Source organism: Bos mutus, chromosome 5 (genome assembly GCF_027580195.1).
Source record: "Bos mutus isolate GX-2022 chromosome 5, NWIPB_WYAK_1.1, whole genome shotgun sequence".
NCBI lineage: Eukaryota > Metazoa > Chordata > Mammalia > Artiodactyla > Bovidae > Bos > Bos mutus.
In genome coordinates this window covers 25,907,226-25,925,429 of record NC_091621.1, presented here as the reverse complement: position 1 = coordinate 25,925,429, position 18,204 = coordinate 25,907,226, and the positions used below count along the sequence as shown (strand labels likewise).

Here is an 18,204-nt window from a genome sequence, read left to right as displayed (position 1 = left end):
AAGGTCAGGGTTCACGGAGGTCTCCCCACGCACGCTGTGGAGACGCCAGATAAAGGGCAATCCTGTTGGCTGAGGCCCATGTCAATCTACACGTGACCCGCCCTTCAGAGGCCTGCCTACACCCAAAGGAGCTGATCTCGCGAGACTTAAAAGCGACGGTTAAAGGACCGGGTGGCCGGTGGGATGAGGATGTCTTCATCCGAAAAATCTTGTTTCCTGTATGACAGTAAGAAAAAAAGTTTACGATTTTTAAGGCGCACAAGGCCTGGGAATAAAACTAATTAACAGGTTAGCCTGGGGCACCAACAGAATAATTATTAGAAGGAGCTTTCGTCTGGAATCGGACGCGGGGCCTACATCGCCTTAAACACGATGGTGTAATGTTGCCACGTGAAAACCACAAACCCCAGAATTCAGTCAGCATGTTATACTGGGTTGGGGTATGATTGGCTGAAGAAATTTGTAGCTTCCTTATTGGCTCCCGTGTGAGGAGTGAATGCTGGGATTTGTAGTCTGGCAAGGCAGCCGTGCTGGCTAAAACCTTTGGAGCGCGGGGGGGCGAGGTTGCTGCTGCAGATTCGAATTTTCTCGTACAGTTGTTTTTGGTGTTATGGGATGTATGCAGAGCTAGGCTGCTGCGGTCTGGGCAGGCGCATTGCGGCTGAGTTGATGTGCTTGGCAGAGGCCTAGTAGCGACTTCTAGCACTAATCCAGGAATGGGATAGTTGCCTCATTCTCAGAAAGCAACCAGTGCTTCTGCTGGGTCTTTGGACGTGCATTGAAGAACCAGACCCCTAAAGCTAGAAGGACGTAATAAAACCAACGACCATGACCGATGACTGTATTCGGGGCTTACTCCTTTTGTTTAGAATTACTAAACAGTTACCCTCTGTGTGCAGCATTTGTGGAATTGACAATCCTGCAGCTATTTCATTGTTCCTTAAAACAGACAGCAATCGGGTATCAGATACCAAATCACTTGCGAAGGTGGCCAAGTTTTTATCGCCTTCATTCGAGTTGAAGCTAGCTAAAAGGCCTTCCTACAAAGAAGAGAGAGAAAGCCTAGTTAAGAGACGAGGAAAATTCAGTCTCAATCTGTTATTGCTCCTGTTGGGAGAAAAAAATGGCTTCTTCCAAGTGTTAAATCTCAACATTTCTCTACCGTTCTTTGCTATATCACCAAATGTTAATTTAGTGTCTTAGAAAAGACAGACATAGTTATAGGCAATAACAAAATAGATAAAACATTATCTGTTCTCATCATTCACATTTAAATGTCATCTCATTACTTGTTTACCAGTTTGTATTCTTTAATACTGTTTTCCTCCGCAGTAGTACCATCTCTCTTCCCTTATTTTACCCAAGTCTGCTGGTCCATGAGTACTTAAGCTGTAATTCCTTTCTGCTCTAAACAACCTTTTTAGAGTATTTAATATAAACTACACACACCACACATCACACACAAGCTACTCATTTAACTTGTGTGAACCCCAAGGCCTAAAATCTCAATAATTTAGTGATAACCCCCCTTTTTTTAGCCCGAATCTAATAAGTCTAATAAATCTAATAAGTCATGTATCTGCCTTTTGTGTGTATAAATTCTTTCATTTACCAATTTACAACTGAACTATAATATTTGTAGTAAGACAGCTTAAATTTAAATTCTGTTTACTGCTACTTATTAACTGTCTTAGGCAATTCATTTTAAGCTCTCTGAGCCTCTGTTTCTTCAATGGTGACACAATGATGGACAGACTATTTCTCCATGAGGCTGGTTTAAGAGTCAAATGAGCCATTGTCTTAGTCTGCCAGAATTGCCATAACAAAATTGGGTGACTTAAACAAGAGAAATTTATTTTCGCAACAGTTGCAGAGGCTGTAAGTCCAAGGTCAGTGAGCCAATAAGGTTGGTTTCTCCTGAGGCTTTGACTTGTAGACAGCCACCTTTTCACTGTGGCCTCACCTAGCCTTTTCTCTATGCACCCACATCCTCCTATCTCTTTGTCATATGGACACGAATCGTAGGGCCCCAACCTTAACTGTGTCTTCATTTAACCTTAATAACCTCTTTAAATGCCCTGTCTCCAAATACTGTCATACTGGAGGTTAGGGCTTCAACATATGAATTTGAAGAGGAGGGGCAGAATTCAGTCCGTAGAAATATCCCATATAAAGTGTTCAGCACATTGTCTGAACATAATAATAGCTTTTTTTTTGCACTTGCAAAGGTCATGCAAAGAATCTTATAAAAGTTGACTATTATTATTACTATATTCTCTGTCTTGTCCCTATCCCAAACCATCCTACATAACCAGTTTAGGGTTTGCCAAAACTTTGTTTTTGTGTTGCTCCTCACCAATTTTCTAAGTTCCCTGGGTCTCTGCTACTGAATAAAGTCCAAATGTTTGCAATCAGTGACTTCCTTCATCTGTCCCTAATCCTTTCTGATCTTTCTCCTTCTATTATAATATAGGAATTGCTCAGGAATTCTGCTTTTTAAGTATGAGAGACACAGAGAGGTTAAGAAACTTGCCAGAGATAGCAGTGAAGAGCAATCAGGATTAAAACTCAGGCAGTGTTGCTTCAGAACCCATGCCTCCAAACGTCTATACTGGAATGCCTCTCACCTCCCCTGTCTCACTTTCTAAGATCTTGAACCAATCATGTTTATATGCTAGCCTCCAACTACAGTGTAAGTTCCTTAGAGTTTATACCAAGTTTAAATCACTTCTGCTCCGTTCAAGTTCTTACCCTGTGACAAATTCATAGTAGGCACTCAATAGTACTTAATTTTATTTTGTATTCTTGACCACTTAGAGGTTTGATTTGTATGTCACTGAGTATAGTTTGTCACTCAATAGTGGGAAAATGTTTTTCTTTAAGAATCTGTAAATGCTAAATTAATGATAAGTGCAAAAGAAAATAAGTCTAGATAAGGCTATCTTCTTAGAATTTTCTTCTTGGTTAGTGGTTATAATGCAAAACTGAGGCAAGAAATTTGATTTTTAAATAAATGGGGTCTTTCTAGCTGTTGGGAGGTTCTTCAAATATAAACCAGTAGTTTAGCTTGTTTCTCATTTATTGAGTGTCTACACTGTGCCAGACATACCCTCCTGTCTATATCAGGACCACCTTGGGAAGAGAGGATTCAAGGAGAAATGTGGTTATTAGTTTACAGAGTGATGGGTCTTTCCTCCTCTTCCCACTCAAAAATAAAAAAAGAAAAAGAAAAACCCAAACAAGAAAACAAACAAAAGAAACCCACTCAGAGAAAATGAGTCTCTCTCTATGAAGAGGACTTGGAAAGCTTTGAGGTTTGCCCAAGGTGTTATTCCAGGTGAAGGAAAATATTTGACAGAGTGCATCAGAAAGCAGTAATCGGAAAACAAAACAAGAAGCAGTTCATATAGGTACCCCAAAGCTTCAGATTATTCATCCTTTGGTTGGCCACCTATTAATCTATACCTATTTGAGGAGGGCAGAAGAGAAATGGAAGCTAGAGAGGGATATTGCGTTATAGCAGCTGTATTCCCTCTTATTTTTAAAGATACCCATCAAGGGTGGGTGGCAGTCACCCCTTATAGGAAGTGACTTTGTTACCATTATCCTTCCAGTGCCCTCCATTTAGTGCGTCAAGGATGCGTGTGTCTCCAGTGGGCAAACTAAACAACTCCCTCCAAAGTATTGGTAAGTTGGCTTGAGTGCCCTCTCTCTGCCATATGAAGACACAGAAAGAAGGTAGTCACCTGCAAGCTAGAAAGAGAGCTCTATGGAATTTTGTTATGGTAGCCCTAGCTGACAAATAAAAGTCTACAGCCACCTGATATATTCAAGCATAGAATTTCTTAAGGTCCTGCCTATTACCATCTCAAGGGAAAGAGTACCATAAAACATATTTTGGTAATCATTGTTCCATTGCTAATTATTTTTCTGAACTGAATGCTGAACTGGTGATATAGAAGAAGAGAGTCTTGGTAGAGAGTAAGTTTAGTTGATATTTATCTTAGTACAGCCTTATGCCAAGTAAATGTGAACTGTACTTACATCATACATTTGCTGTAAATTGAGTTCTGTACTTCTTACATTTACTGTAAACTGAGTTAAAGGAACTAAGGAAAAAAGAGCTATTTTTTCAACTAGTTATTAATTTTTGAAATATAATTGTTGAATGTCAAAGCTGATATGTTAATAAGGGAGGTAAAGGGCAGTTCTGATTTGTGTTTCAGTATAGACAGCTTTGCACACAAATGAACAGGTACAAAATGCTTCCTATTAGAGATCATTTGTCAGTACTGAATTCAACTTAGATGCAAAAGGAAGTAAATGCTATACAACACTTAAGATTTATTTCCATTTGATTGAAAACACCCCAAAAACTAGAGTTTTTCCTATAATCTACTGTCTTCTATATAACTGATAGAAGTTCCTAATTTTTAGTGACACTGTAGATCAAATTTAATTGTCATTCTGTGAAGGAATTACTTTTTTAGAGATAGAAATATATTTGCATCATGTTAGATAAAATCACAAAGATTAAGTCACAAAGTTTCTTCACTTGGAATATCTTCCATTTCTTTTTCACTTTTGACTTTTATAGTAATATTGACTATCATCTGGCATTTTAAAATTATAACATTTTCTGATATGAACTGTCCAGGATTTTCAGACAACTAAAAATAGAACTTTATAAATGTAAAGCTGGTTATCAGTTTTGGCAGAAGGATACAGAAGAAAGGGCTAGAATTCAGCAAATGCTGCATTTTGCTATAAATACAGATGTTTGCTGACGATGACTTGTCCTGTTACTTTAAAAGGTAATCTGCTTACTACCAAGTGAAAGTTGTAATTTGAGGAGGGGGAAAGGTGTGAAAGACTAAAGAGAAATCATGAGCCCACAGAATCAGGGATTGGAAAAAAATCAGAAAAAATAAAATTGAGGCAGGGGAAAATTACTAATTTTAGTGAAAACAAATTTAATGAAGTGGTACTGAGATTCTCTCAGCAATGAATATTTATACAATGAAATTAGGCCATTATTATTACTTATACTATTAGATAAAATGGTAAAAATATCACCTTCTAGAAAAACTGCCAATCATAAAATACATTTTTTGTTTTTTTCATTTTGGAAAATACAGACTTTTCTGTGTGACCAAGTAAACTCTCTTTGTACTTCATGGAGAAGGCAATAAAATTTTTCATCAATTTGTAAGTGTGAGAGCTTTGTTATAATGGATGTAGTTATTTAACATTTAAGATATGGTGCAACCTAGAAGTGGTTTAGAAGAAAATGTTTATTGATTGAGGCAAACTATTACTTTTAACAGTATAACCAAACTTAACACAGGAAAAAAATATTTGCAGAACATTTCATTTATTTGACAAAGGACTTGTATTTAGAACTCATATAACTCCATAATAAGACAGAAATCTATGCTTAAAAATAAGCGAAAGATTTGAAAGACACTTCACTGAAGAAGCTACAGGATGACAAATAAATGAAAAGGTGCTCAATATCATTAGTATCAGGGAAAGATAAAGCTACATGAGACATCATTACATACTTATCAGAATAGTTAAAATCAAAAAGAGTGATCTTACCAAGTGTTGGCGAGGATATGGCAGAACAGGAACTCATGCACTGCTGGTATAGAACAGTTTGTCAGTTTCTTAAAAGCTAAAATAATCTACATATAACTCAGGTATTCCATTCCGGCTGTCTACCCAAAAGAAATGAAAGCATATGTCTACACAAAGACAAGAACATGATTTTTTCTTACCAGATTTATTTGTCATGCCAGACTGGAAACAACCCAAATATTTGTCAACAAGAGAACAGATAAGCGCATTGTAATGTATCCATACAGTGAAATACGTCCTTGAGATAAAGATGAGCAAAATATTAATACATACTCATGGATGAGTCCCTGAATCATCATTCTGAGTGCAATAAGTCAGAGAAAAAAATATACATAATCTATGAGTCTATTTTTGTATAATTTTAGAAATTGAAAGCCAATCTGTAGAGCCACAGAGCAGATCAGTGGTTGCCTAGGAATGAGAGTGGAAACAGGGACAGATTATTAAGGGTTCCAGGACAGTCTTGGAATTGATGAAAATGTTTTTTAATTGCAGTAATGATTTCACATGTGTATACATATGTCAAAACTCATCAAAGCATGCACTTTAAATGTATGTTTATCAAATGTCAATTACATCTCAGTAAAGATGCAAAAATAATGATAAAGACAGAAACCAAGGTATTTAAAAACAAACATATATAGAATACAAGAGTCAAAGTAATTTTAGTCTTCTTTCATGAATGTTTTCAGAAGACAATGTTTGACTTGAGGCATCAGAAAAATAACAGTATTATCATGACGAAAAGCAAGAGATTTTTGCTCCAGGGGAGCAGCAAGGAATTGTATAAAAAGAGTATATATTTTATATATAAACTACAGATAGATACTACCTATAGTTTTATACATTTTATTTACTATATTTATGACAAAGATGTTTATGTGCTAATGCTTCACTTAAAATTACTTAGTATAGTCTCCCAAGGCAACAGAAGTAGAAACAAAAATAAACAAATGAAACTAATCAAACTTACAAACTATTGTACAGCAAAGGAAACCATAAACAAAATGAAAAGGCACCCTATAGATTGGGAGAAAATATTTGCAAATGGTACAACTGATAAGGGCTTAATTTCCAAAATATACAAACAGGTCATACCGTTCAACAATAACAAAAACTATCCAATCGAAAAATGGATAGGAGATCTACATAGACACTTTTCCAGAGAAGACCTACAGGTTAACCAATAGGCAAAAGAAAAGATGCTCAACACTGCTAATTATTAGAGAAATGCAAATCAAAATTACAATGAGGTATCACCTCAAAACAGTCAGAACAGGCATCATTAAAATGTCTACAGATAACAAATACTCCAGAGGGTGTGGAAAAAAGGGAACCCTCCTATACTGTTGGTAGGAATGTAAATTGGTGAAGCCACTATGGAAACATTATCAAAGTTCCTACCACAATATTGTAAAGTAATTAGCCTCCAATTAAAATTTTAAAAAATAAAAAAAAAATATAGCGTTTCCGTGTGTGTGAAAGTTGCTCAGTTGTGTCTGACTCTTTGCGGCCCCTTGAACTATACAGTCCATGGAATTCTCCGGGCCAGAATACTGGAGTGGGTAGCCTTTCCCTTCTCCAGGGGATCTTCCTAACCTAGGGATCAAACCCAGGTCTCCCAAATTGTAGGAGGATTTTTTACCAGCTGAGCCACAAGGGAAGCCAGGAGAGTTGCCATATCATCCAGCAATCCCACTGCTGGGCATATATGTAGAAAAAACTATAACTCAAAAAGAGACAGGCATTCCTGTGTTCATAGCAGCACTGTTAAGAATAGCCAAGACACAAGCAATAACCTAAATATCCATTGACAGATGAATGGATAAAGAAGATGTATATACAATGGAATATTACTCAGCCATAAAAAGAATGAAATAATGCCACGTGCAGCAACATGGACGGACCTAGGGAAATAAAGAAAAGACATACTAAGTAAAGACAAATACCACCTGATATCATTTAATTTGGAATCTAGAATATAATGCAAATGAACATCTACAAAACAGAAACAGACTCACAGACGTAGAGAACAAACATGGTTGTCAAGGGGGAGAGGTAGAGGGGGAGAGAGGTGGGGGAGGGATGGATTGGAAGATTGAGGTTAGCAGATGTAAGCTATTATATATAGAGGGAATAAACAACGACCTGCTGTATAGCACGGTGAAGTATATTCCGTGTGTGTGCTTAGTCGCTCAGCTGTGTATGACTTTGCAACCCCGTGGACTGTAGCCTACCAGTCTCCTCTGTCCATGGAATTTTTCAGGCAAGAATATTGGTGCGGGTTGCCATTTCCTACTCTAGGATCTTCCTGACCCAGGGATCAAATCCACATCTGCATTGGCAGGCAAATCCTTTACCACTAGTGCCACCTGGAAACCCAACTATATTCAATATCCTGTGACAAATCATAATGGAAAAGAATATGAAAAATCTATATACATATACGTATAATTGAATTACTTTGCTGTACAGAAGAAATTAACACATTCTAAATCAACTATACTTCAATTAAATAGTTAAAAATAACAAATCTATTTATAAGCTATTAGTTTTCTAAACGTATAATCAATTATTTTGTCTGTGTTCTACTCCCATATTTCCAATGGTTCTGGCACATTTCTGCTTAGATATTGCACAGTTACATTACATTCAATATGTTATACATATAGCCAGTTGATTCAGAGTGTAGGCTCTAACTCACAAAGACCTAGGCTCAAATCCTGAATATAGCACTGAATCCATCATCTGGACAACTCCTTTAAAATAGAATAATGCTAATAGTACCTAGGGTTGTATGAGATGAATGTAAAATGCTTGGCACAGCTACTTTATAAATAATACCTATTAGTAAAAGCCAAAGTGATTTTTCTCCAAAAAATGAGCCCTCTTGCCTACCACTGCATTTCTTCTCATAAGTCCTACAAATATTCCCAGCTCTTAGATGGAAAATCTTGGGAAAATATTTTAATTTTGTATTTTTCTATATTCATTATCTATATTCCCTTCAACACCAGTTCTTCATTAAAATATCACTTAGATTTCCCTTTCTAATAAATTCCCGATCCAATTAGTCTCTCCAGGCCCTCCTCAGTTTACTACTATATAGCATTCATTAAGCCCTTGCCACACTAGATGCTAGCTGGGTGATTTAGATAAGTTAGTTAACCTCACTAAATTTCAGCTTTCTCCACTGCAAATTGAGGATGACTGTAAAATGCACTTGAAGTGCCTGATAGAAGAGTAATTGCCTGAAAAATGGGAGTTACTTTTACTATTCCCTAGTTCTATTCAATATTTATAATTAATGGTCATTTTAGCTTTTTTGGTTGTCACATCTCGCCATTGCTTCATTGATTTTACAGTTCACAGAATCCTCTAAACATTTCCATACTTGCACTGGACTGTGGTTATTCCACTTGTCACTCCCTCCTCATCTTTCACAGTTAGTGTATTCCAAATGATTCTCAGCTCTGACTGACTTAGAATCAACTGAAATGCCTCTTAAAAATACTCAGCCTGCACCCAAAACCAATTAAATAAAAATCCCTAACTCTAATGTGCAACTGGTTTTGAGAACCACAATTTTGTTTTGCTTGTTTGTTTTTGGTTTTATTGTTCATGTTTTGCTTTGTTTTGTTTGGCATTATAAGATTTGCTTTAGGTTCTGAAGATCTTGGAGAAGGGCATGGCAACCCACTCCAGTATTCTTGCCTGGAGAATCTCATGGACAGAGGACCCTGGTGGGCTACAGTCCATGGGGTTGCAAAGAGACACGACTGAAGCGACTTAGCACGCACACACTGAAGATCTTATTTGGATCTTGTCTTTACCATGAGACATTCTAGCTATTCCTTGCAGTTATTGAGTTTCTGCAAATTTAGATGTCATGCAGCAATACCCTTGACCAAATCATTGGTAAAAAAAGAGAAAGAAATAAGATAATAATATAAATCCTGGAGAATTAATGAATGAATGCTGAATTAATGAGAAATTCATTAATTTCCTTAATTCATTAATCAGCACATCGGAGAATATCATTAATCAAGTACTTTAATTATAAATACACATAAGTGCACTAATGATACCTCTTAATAACTGCAAACATCATCCCTTCTAAATCTTCTACAAATGATATTTGGAGAGAACCTGTCAAAGGACTCTATATATTATGCGGCTGCTGCTGTTGCTGTTACTAAGTCGCTTCAGTCGTGTCCGACTCTGCGACCCCATAGATGGCAGACCCCCAGGCTCCCCCGTCCCTGGGATTCTCCAAGCAAGAACACTGGAGTGGGTTGCCATTTCCTTCTCCAAAGCATGAGAGTGAAAAGTGAAAGTGAAGTCGCTCAGTCGTGTCCGACTCTTAGCGACCCCATGGACTGCAGCCTACCAGGCTCTTCTGTCCATGGGATTTTCCAGGCAAGAGTACTGGAATGGGGTGCCCTTGCCTTCTCCCTATATATTATAATCCTATCTAAAACTGATATGGAGGTTTATCTGGTGTGATTTTCTTAATAAATCTATTATCTTCGTAATCCCAGTTTTCCTTCCTCAGTTCTTAAAGGTTCAACAATTTATTCTAGAGTTTTACTGGGAGTCATAGCAAGCTCTTGATCCCATAGTTTTCAGTCTTTCTCTCTCTCTCTCTTTTTCTTTTTTAGATTTTTAATCTAACCCTATATTTTAAGCACTTTTTCAGTTCTCTCCAAACTCCGAAAGATTACCAATAACTTCCTGGTGGATTGAGATTATATCGTTTGGTATCTTGAGATATTGTTCACCCAAGCCTGGAAATAAACAGGAGCAGATGAGTATTTTTCACTATTTTACTGTGTTAATCTCCATTTCTTCTTATTACCACTAATTTTATTCTTTATAAGTGATGATAAATCTTCATAGAAAAGACAGAAACATACTTAAGGGGTTAACAGTTAGAGAGTTAAGTAATTGACTTAACTTTCTCTATTCAGTAGCATTGTGCCATTCACCCCAGTGGCATTCTTACACACCATTCTTGTTTCCTTTACTTATAAGGGTCATTTTTCTTGCTGTTAATACTTTTCACAAGCTTCAGAATTTTCTGGGCTTTTAGCCTCACTGACATTTCCATATATTTCTTGCTGCTTCTCAAAATTATTCCTTCCTTCTTGTTCTGAATCTTTCCCTCATATTTCTTTTCATATTTTTTTCAAAAGTCTTTTAAATATAAATTCATGTACTCACTGGAGAATTCTCTGCATTCATATCTATAATTTTATATTCCTCCCCTTTTCCCTTTCATCACTGTCAGTCAGAGGTTGGCAAACTTTTTCTGTAAAGAGATAGACAGTAAATATTTTAGGTTTTCTGGGCCTGCAGTCTCTGTTGTATTTACTCAACTCTGTCATTGCCGCACAAAAGTGGCCATGGAAGATACATAAATAAATGAGTGATTATGATCCGATAGAACAATATTTATGGGCACCTATCTTGGGCTTTTATATACATTTCAGTTTAGCTCAGTTCAGTTCAGTCGCTCAGTTGTGTCTGACTCTTTGCGACCCCATGAATAGCAGCATGCCAGGCCTCCCTATCCATCACCAACTCCCGGAGTTCACTCAGACCCACGTCCATCGAGTCAGTGATGCCATCCAGCCATCTCATCCTCTGTTGTCCCCTTCTCCTGCCCTCAATCCCTCCCAGCATCAGAGTCTTTTCCAATGGGTCAACTCTTTGCATGAGGTGGCCAAAGTACTGGAGTTTCAGCTTTAGCATCATTCCTTCCAAAGAACACCCAGGACTGATCTCCTTCAGAATGGACTGGTTGGATCTCCTTGCAGTCCAAGGGACTCTCAAGAGTCTTCTCCAACATCACAGTTCAAAAGCATCAATTCTTCGGCACTCAGCCTTCTTCACAGTCCGACTCTCACATCCATACATGACCACTGGAAAAACCATAGCCTTGACTAGACGGACCTTTTGTTGGCAAAGTAATGTCTCTGCTTTTGAATATGCTGTCTAGGTTGGTCATAACTTTCCTTCCAAGGAGTAAGTGTCTTTTAATTTCATGGCTGCAATCACCATCTGCAGTGATTAATCTTGTATAACCCTAAATCTCTTTTACTGGCTGCTCTCAAACTGGCTTTAACTTTGTTTTGAGCAGAATGTTTTCCACAATATGACAAACAGCTTAGATACCAGGAAAATTCTTTTCCACCATTGTACACAGCCTCTAGAAATATTGTTCTTGAGAAAATGGGATATCTTTTTCAGATGTTGCCTCATCCTATTCCTAACAATTAAAGACATCCAGATAGTTGCTAATCAGGGGACTTGTAGATTTGAAAGAAAGTACATGTTAGCCTGTACTTGTCCTGTCCAGGCCAACGGTCCACTTATTTGGAACAGGGTGGGTGTGTGCCCTCTGGAGATTATTCAGAACAACCCATGGAGATACAGCCAGAAAGTAGGAGAAATTTGCTTTACATATTTGTATTTAAAAATTCTACTTGTAGAAGTTTTATTATGTGCATCATTTATTAGTATAACAACATGTATACAGTTTGTAAATGAATATATCACCTATGTTGGAGAGATGTGTTCGGGTGTGCAATTAAAAACACTGGCTGGAGGTTAATCATTACACCCCCTTCTTCCCATTTTCCAGATGCAGCATCAGTCCAAGAGAGCCTGGATTACATCATTCCGTGGGCTGTGGGCACCATGCCTGTGCTCCTGTCAGAAGCTGCTGTGGTCCTGAAACGCTGCACAAGGAGAATTTGTGCCTTTTAAATCTTGGGTTCTGGGGATTATGCCAGGGCTGGTTACACAGCAGGAAAAAGCCAGACCCATGATGTCATTCAACATATCTTCTCGCAGAGACTAGATACACTTGTGAGCTAGATTTGGACTTTTATACTTGCTTCATGGGCATAGGTGTTCTGTTTTGCTTTGTTTTGTTTTAAGCCTCAAATTACCCCATATCCCATGGCCCTGGTTTTAGTAAATGTCCTTGTACTGTTCTGATGTTTCAGCTTGAGGTTGTCGATAACAAACAATAGTAGCTTCATAAGGAACCAAAGTGCACTGCTGTTGTTTACTGATTCATTTTGCATCTCACAGAAAATGTAATGGATGATAGTGACAGGCTGCTTTTACCTGCCATAGCTCCAGAAGAGGAGGACTTTAATCTCAGCTGTAGAAACTGTTAGTTAGCTCTTCCTGTGGAAGCTCCAGACCCCCACCATCACTGCCACCCCTCCCCCACCTTCCTCATCCACCCTTTAGCCCCCCCAAAATAGGTTGTTAATGAGAGAGCCTCTCAATTAGGGGAATGAAGGATGCTCTGGTTGATTTTTTTTTCTGGAATAAATTTGAGTTAATCTAAGAAAAATGCTTTTTAACCATTTATATTAAAAATGACTTCAATAAACCTGACCAAGGAGGTGAAAGATTTATATACTGAGAACTATAAAACATTAATAAAGGATATTGAAGGCGATTTAAAGAAATAGGAAAATATCCCATGTTGTTGAATTAGAGGAATTAAAATGTCAAAATGACTGTACTATACAAGGAAATCTACAGATTCAGTGCAATCCCTATCAAATTACCCATTACATTTTTCAGAGAACTAGAGCAAATAATTCAATTTATATGGAACCATAAAAGACCCAGAATTGTAAAACAATCCTGAGGAAAAAGAACAAAGCAGGAGGCATAACCCTCCCACACTTCAGACAATACTACCAAGCTACAGTAATCAAAACAGTGTGGTATTGGCATAAAAACATATAGATCAATGGAACAGAATAGGGAGACCAAAAGTAAACCCACACACTTATAGTCAATTAATCTTTAATAAATAAGGTAAGAATATACAATGGGGAAAAGACAGTCTCTTCAGCAAGTGGTGTTGGAAAAGCTGGACAGCCACATGCATATCATTAAGTTGGAACACACTCTCACACCATATATAAAAATAAACTCAAAATGCCTTAATGACTTAAATATAAGACTCGAGACCATAAAACTCCTAGAATAGAACATAGGCAAAACACACTCTGACATAAATCATACCAATGTTTTCTTAGGTCAGTTTCCCAAAGCAATAGAAATAAAAGCAAAAATAAGCAGATGGGACCTAATCAAACTTACCAGCCTTTGTGCAGCAAAGGAAACCACAAACAAAATGAAAGGACAACCTATAGCTTGGGAGAAAATACTTAAAAAATGATGCTACCAACAAGGGCTTAATCTCCAAAATATACAGCTCATTTAACTCCATAACATTCAAAAATAATCCAATCAATAGACGGAGAGAAGACCTAAATAGACATTTCCCCAAAGACAACATACCAAAACGCACGTGAAAGGATGCTCAACATCACCAATCATTCAGTTCAGTTCAGTTCAGTCGCTCAGTTGTGTCTGACTCTTTGCAACCCCATGAATTGCAGCATGCCAGGCCTCCCTGTCCATCACCAACTCCCAGAGTTTACCCAAACTCATGTCCATCGAGTCGGTGATGCCATCTACCCATCTCATCCTCAGTCGTCCCCTTCTCCTCCTGCCCCCAATCCCTCCCAGCATCAGGGTCTTTTCCAATGAGTCAACTCTTTGCATGAGGTGGCCAAAGTATTGGAGTTTCAGCTTCAATATCAGTCCTTCCAATGAATATCCAGGATTGATCTCCTTTAGGATGGACTGGTTGGATCTCCTTGCAGTCCAAGGGACTCTCAAAGAGTCTTCTCCAACACCACGTTTTAAAAGCATCAATTCTTCAGTGCTCAGCTTTCTTCATAGTCCAACTCTCACATCCGTACATGACCACTGGAAAAACCATAGTCTTGACTAGATGGACCTTTGTTGGCAAAGTAATGTCTCTGCTTTTGAATATGCTCTCTAGGTTGGTCGTAAGTTTCCTTCCAAGGAGTAAGCATCTTTTAATTTCATGCTGCAATCACCATCTGCAGTGATTTTGGAGCCCAAAAAAATAAAGTCTGACACTGTTTCCACTGTTTCCCCATCTATTTCCCATGAAGTGATGGGACCAGATGCCATGATCTTCGTTTTCTGAATGTTGAACTTTAAGCCAACTTTTTCACTCTCCTCTTTCACTTTCATCAAGAGGCTTTTTAGTTCCTCTTCACTTTCTGCCATAAGGGTAGTGTCATCTGCATATCTGAGGTTATTGAGATTTCTCCCGGCAATCTTGATTTCAGCTTGTGCTTCTTCCAGTCCAGCGTTTCTCATGATGTACTCTGCATATAAGTTAAAGAAGCAGGGTGACAATATACAGCCTTGACGTACTCCTTTTCCTATTTGGAACCAGTCTGTTCCATGTCCAGTTCTAACTGTTGCTTCCTGACTAATCATTCAGTTCAATTCAGTCACTCAGTGATGTCCAACTCTGCGACACCATGAATCGCAGCACACCAGGCCTCCCTGTCCATCACCATCTCCGGGAGTTCACTCATACTCAGGTCCATCAAGTCGGTGATGCCATCCAGCCATCTCATCCTCTGTCGTCCCCTCTTCCTCCTTCCCCCAATCCCTCCCAGCATCAGAGTCTTTTCCAATGAGTCAACTCTTCACATGAGGTGGCCAAAGTACTGGAGTTTCAGCTTTAGCATCATTCCTTCCAAAGAACACCCAGGGCTGATCTCCTTTAGAAGGGACTGGTTGGATCTCCTTGCAGTCCAAGGGACTCTCAGGAGTCTTCTCCAACACTGCAGTTCAAAAGCATCAATTCTTCTGCACTCAGCTTTCTTCACAGTCCAACTCTCACATCCATACATGACCACTGGAAAAACCATAGCCTTGACTAGATGGACCTTTGTTGGCCAAGTAATGTCTCTGCTTTTCAATATGTTATCTAGGTTGCTCATAACTTTTCTTCCAAAGAGTAAGCGTCTTTTAATTTCATGTCTGCAGTCACCATCTGCAGTGATTTTGGAGCCCCCCAAAATAAAGTCTAATCATTAGAGGAATTCAAATCAAAACTACAATGAGGTACCACCTCACAGTGGTCAGAATGGCCATCATTTTAAAGTCTACAAATAACATACTAGAGAGGGTGTGGAGAAAAGGGAGCCCTCCTACACAGTGGGAATTTAAGTTGGCGAAACCACTGTGGAATACAACATCAAGTTTCCTCAAAAAACTTAAATGAGAGTCGCCATATGAACCAGCAATCCCACTTCTGGGTATATATCTGGACAAAACTACAATTCAAAAAGATACATGCACCCCTATGTTTATAGCATCACTACTCAGAATAGCCAATACATGGCAACAACGTAAATGTCCATTGATAGATGAATGGATAAAGAAGACGTGATACATACATACAGTGGAATACTACTCAGCGCCACCCCCCCAAAGAAAGAATGAAATAGTGACATTTGCAGCAACATGGATGGACCTAGAGAGTATCATACTGAGCACAGTAGGTCAGAAAAAGAAAAATACTATATATTATCGCTTATATGTGGAATCTAAAACGTGACACAAATGAACCTATCTGTGAGACAGACACACAGACACAGAGAACAGACTTGCGGTTGCCAACAGCAGGGGGTGGGGAGGGGATGGAACTGGAGTTTGGGGTTAGCAGGCACAAACTATTATACATAGAATGGATAAACACCAGGGTCCTACTGCATAGCACAGGGAACTATATTCACTATCCCAAGATAAACCATAATGTAAAAGAATATATATATAACTGAATTACTTTGCTGTATACCAGAATTAACACAACATTGTAAATCAACTATGCTGCTGCTGCTAAGTCACTTCAGTCGGTCCGACTCTCTGCGACCCCATAGATGGCAGCCCACCAGGCTCCCCCGTCCCTGGGATTCTCCAGGCAAGAACACTGGAGTGGGTTGCCATTTCCTTCTCCCATGTATGAACGTGAAAAGTGAAAGCGAAGTCGCTCAGTCGTGTCCGACCCTCAGTGACCTCATGGACTGCAGACTTCCAGGCTCCTCCGTCCATGGGATTTTCCAGGCAAGAGTACTGGACTTCAATTTAAAAGATGACTTCAAGATATTATAGCATATTTCATTACAGTAAAGTTGACCAAGTCTCTCTCTCTCCTTTTTTTTCCTGATAAAGTATTTTATAGGGATTCAGGGTTACCATTCTTTATACCAAGTTTCAATCTCTAAAGTGTACCAGTAGGAGAATAAACAGCGTGTATTGACCTCAAGGAAACATTTGACATGTAGGGATTGCTTTCACAAGATACTTAAATTGACATCCTGTTCTCATCATCTACCCCTTTCTCTGAAAATATGTCACTGCCACACTGTCATGGTTATATTGGGGTGGGGGTCTATTATGTCTAGTTTTACTTTAACCATTCTTTTTTTGACCAGTATCTTAAAAAGCAAGTCTAAGGAGAATAATCATTTAATATTATGAAACATTTAACCTCTTTCTGATTCCATTTTCTGACTTTTTGTGTGAAAATTTAGCACTAAGGACTCTCAGAGTATTTTTCATAATTTTTTTTTCACCAGGAAGGGCAGAAATTCTCTAATACAAAAAATAGAGAAAGATTTTATAGCTACAAGTATATGGAATTTTTAGGCATACAGGTAACTTACTTTTCTTCTTGGTTTCCAATTTCTGCCTACACATGCTATCAAGTTTGTTTTATATATTGAATACATACATATATTGATATATATATATATATCACCACTGAGTACATATAATCTCAGAGATGAAAGGGTTTATCATCTACAGTACAAGAAATAAGACATACAGTACTTAATTATCTTGGGTACTCAGTAGTGGTGAGCCTATACTTGCTTCCAGTTTTTTCAGAAAGAAGTATTTCACCTTAAAAGGTGAACCCAGAGGATACAATTTCTGTACTAGTTATGATACTGTTTGAGTGTTTTTGAACAACAATCTCTCCTAAAATTATTTCCTGAAGAGTAAGCAAAAATTCAGGCTTAAAAAAAAATCATCTAATAATTTTTTTTCAAAAGTGGGCACTAGTATGATAAATTGTTAAAATATGAGGTGCTTAATAAAATTTTTGAGTAATAATGTAAAATGTTGCATCTGTTTGTACAGCTTATAAATAATAGCTATGTGGAAAAAATGGCCTTCCAACAAATACATAATTATATAAGGACAGTTTATGATTTTAAGATATAAATATCATTTTTCATTTGTTTTTTGAAATTTCTGAATTGTTATTTGGTAGCACAGAGCATCATGACAGATAGAAGTAAAATGCTCCTAAGCGGCAGCTTAAGGCAGTAATAAGACTTTGGAGTTGGACAGAAATGCATGAGTTAGGAGAAGGAAATGGCAACCCACTCCAGTACTCTTGCCTTGAAAATCCCATGGACGGAGGAGCTTGGTGCAGGCTGCTATCCATGGGGTCGCAAAGAGTTGGGCACGACTGAGCGACTTCACTTTCACTTTAAAACCATAAATGTAATTGATTTTCCTACCTTTTCATGCCAATTTATTCCATTAAAAATATAGTGAAATATGCTTTAAAAAAAAAAAAAAGAAATGCATGAGTTAGAAAAGAAGATCTAGCTTAACTAGCCT

General features: G+C 38.0%; 1 long non-coding RNA gene across 1 annotated transcript; it reads left to right on the top strand.

The window, feature by feature from the left end:
- The first annotated feature begins 112 nt into the window (after positions 1 to 112).
- Positions 113 to 13,077, top strand: LOC106701136 (uncharacterized). The gene is made up of 3 exons (XR_011464203.1): positions 113 to 226; positions 3,615 to 3,687; positions 12,287 to 13,077. It is a non-coding gene; the product is annotated as an uncharacterized lncRNA (long non-coding RNA).
- Positions 13,078 to 18,204: the final 5,127 nt, after the last annotated feature.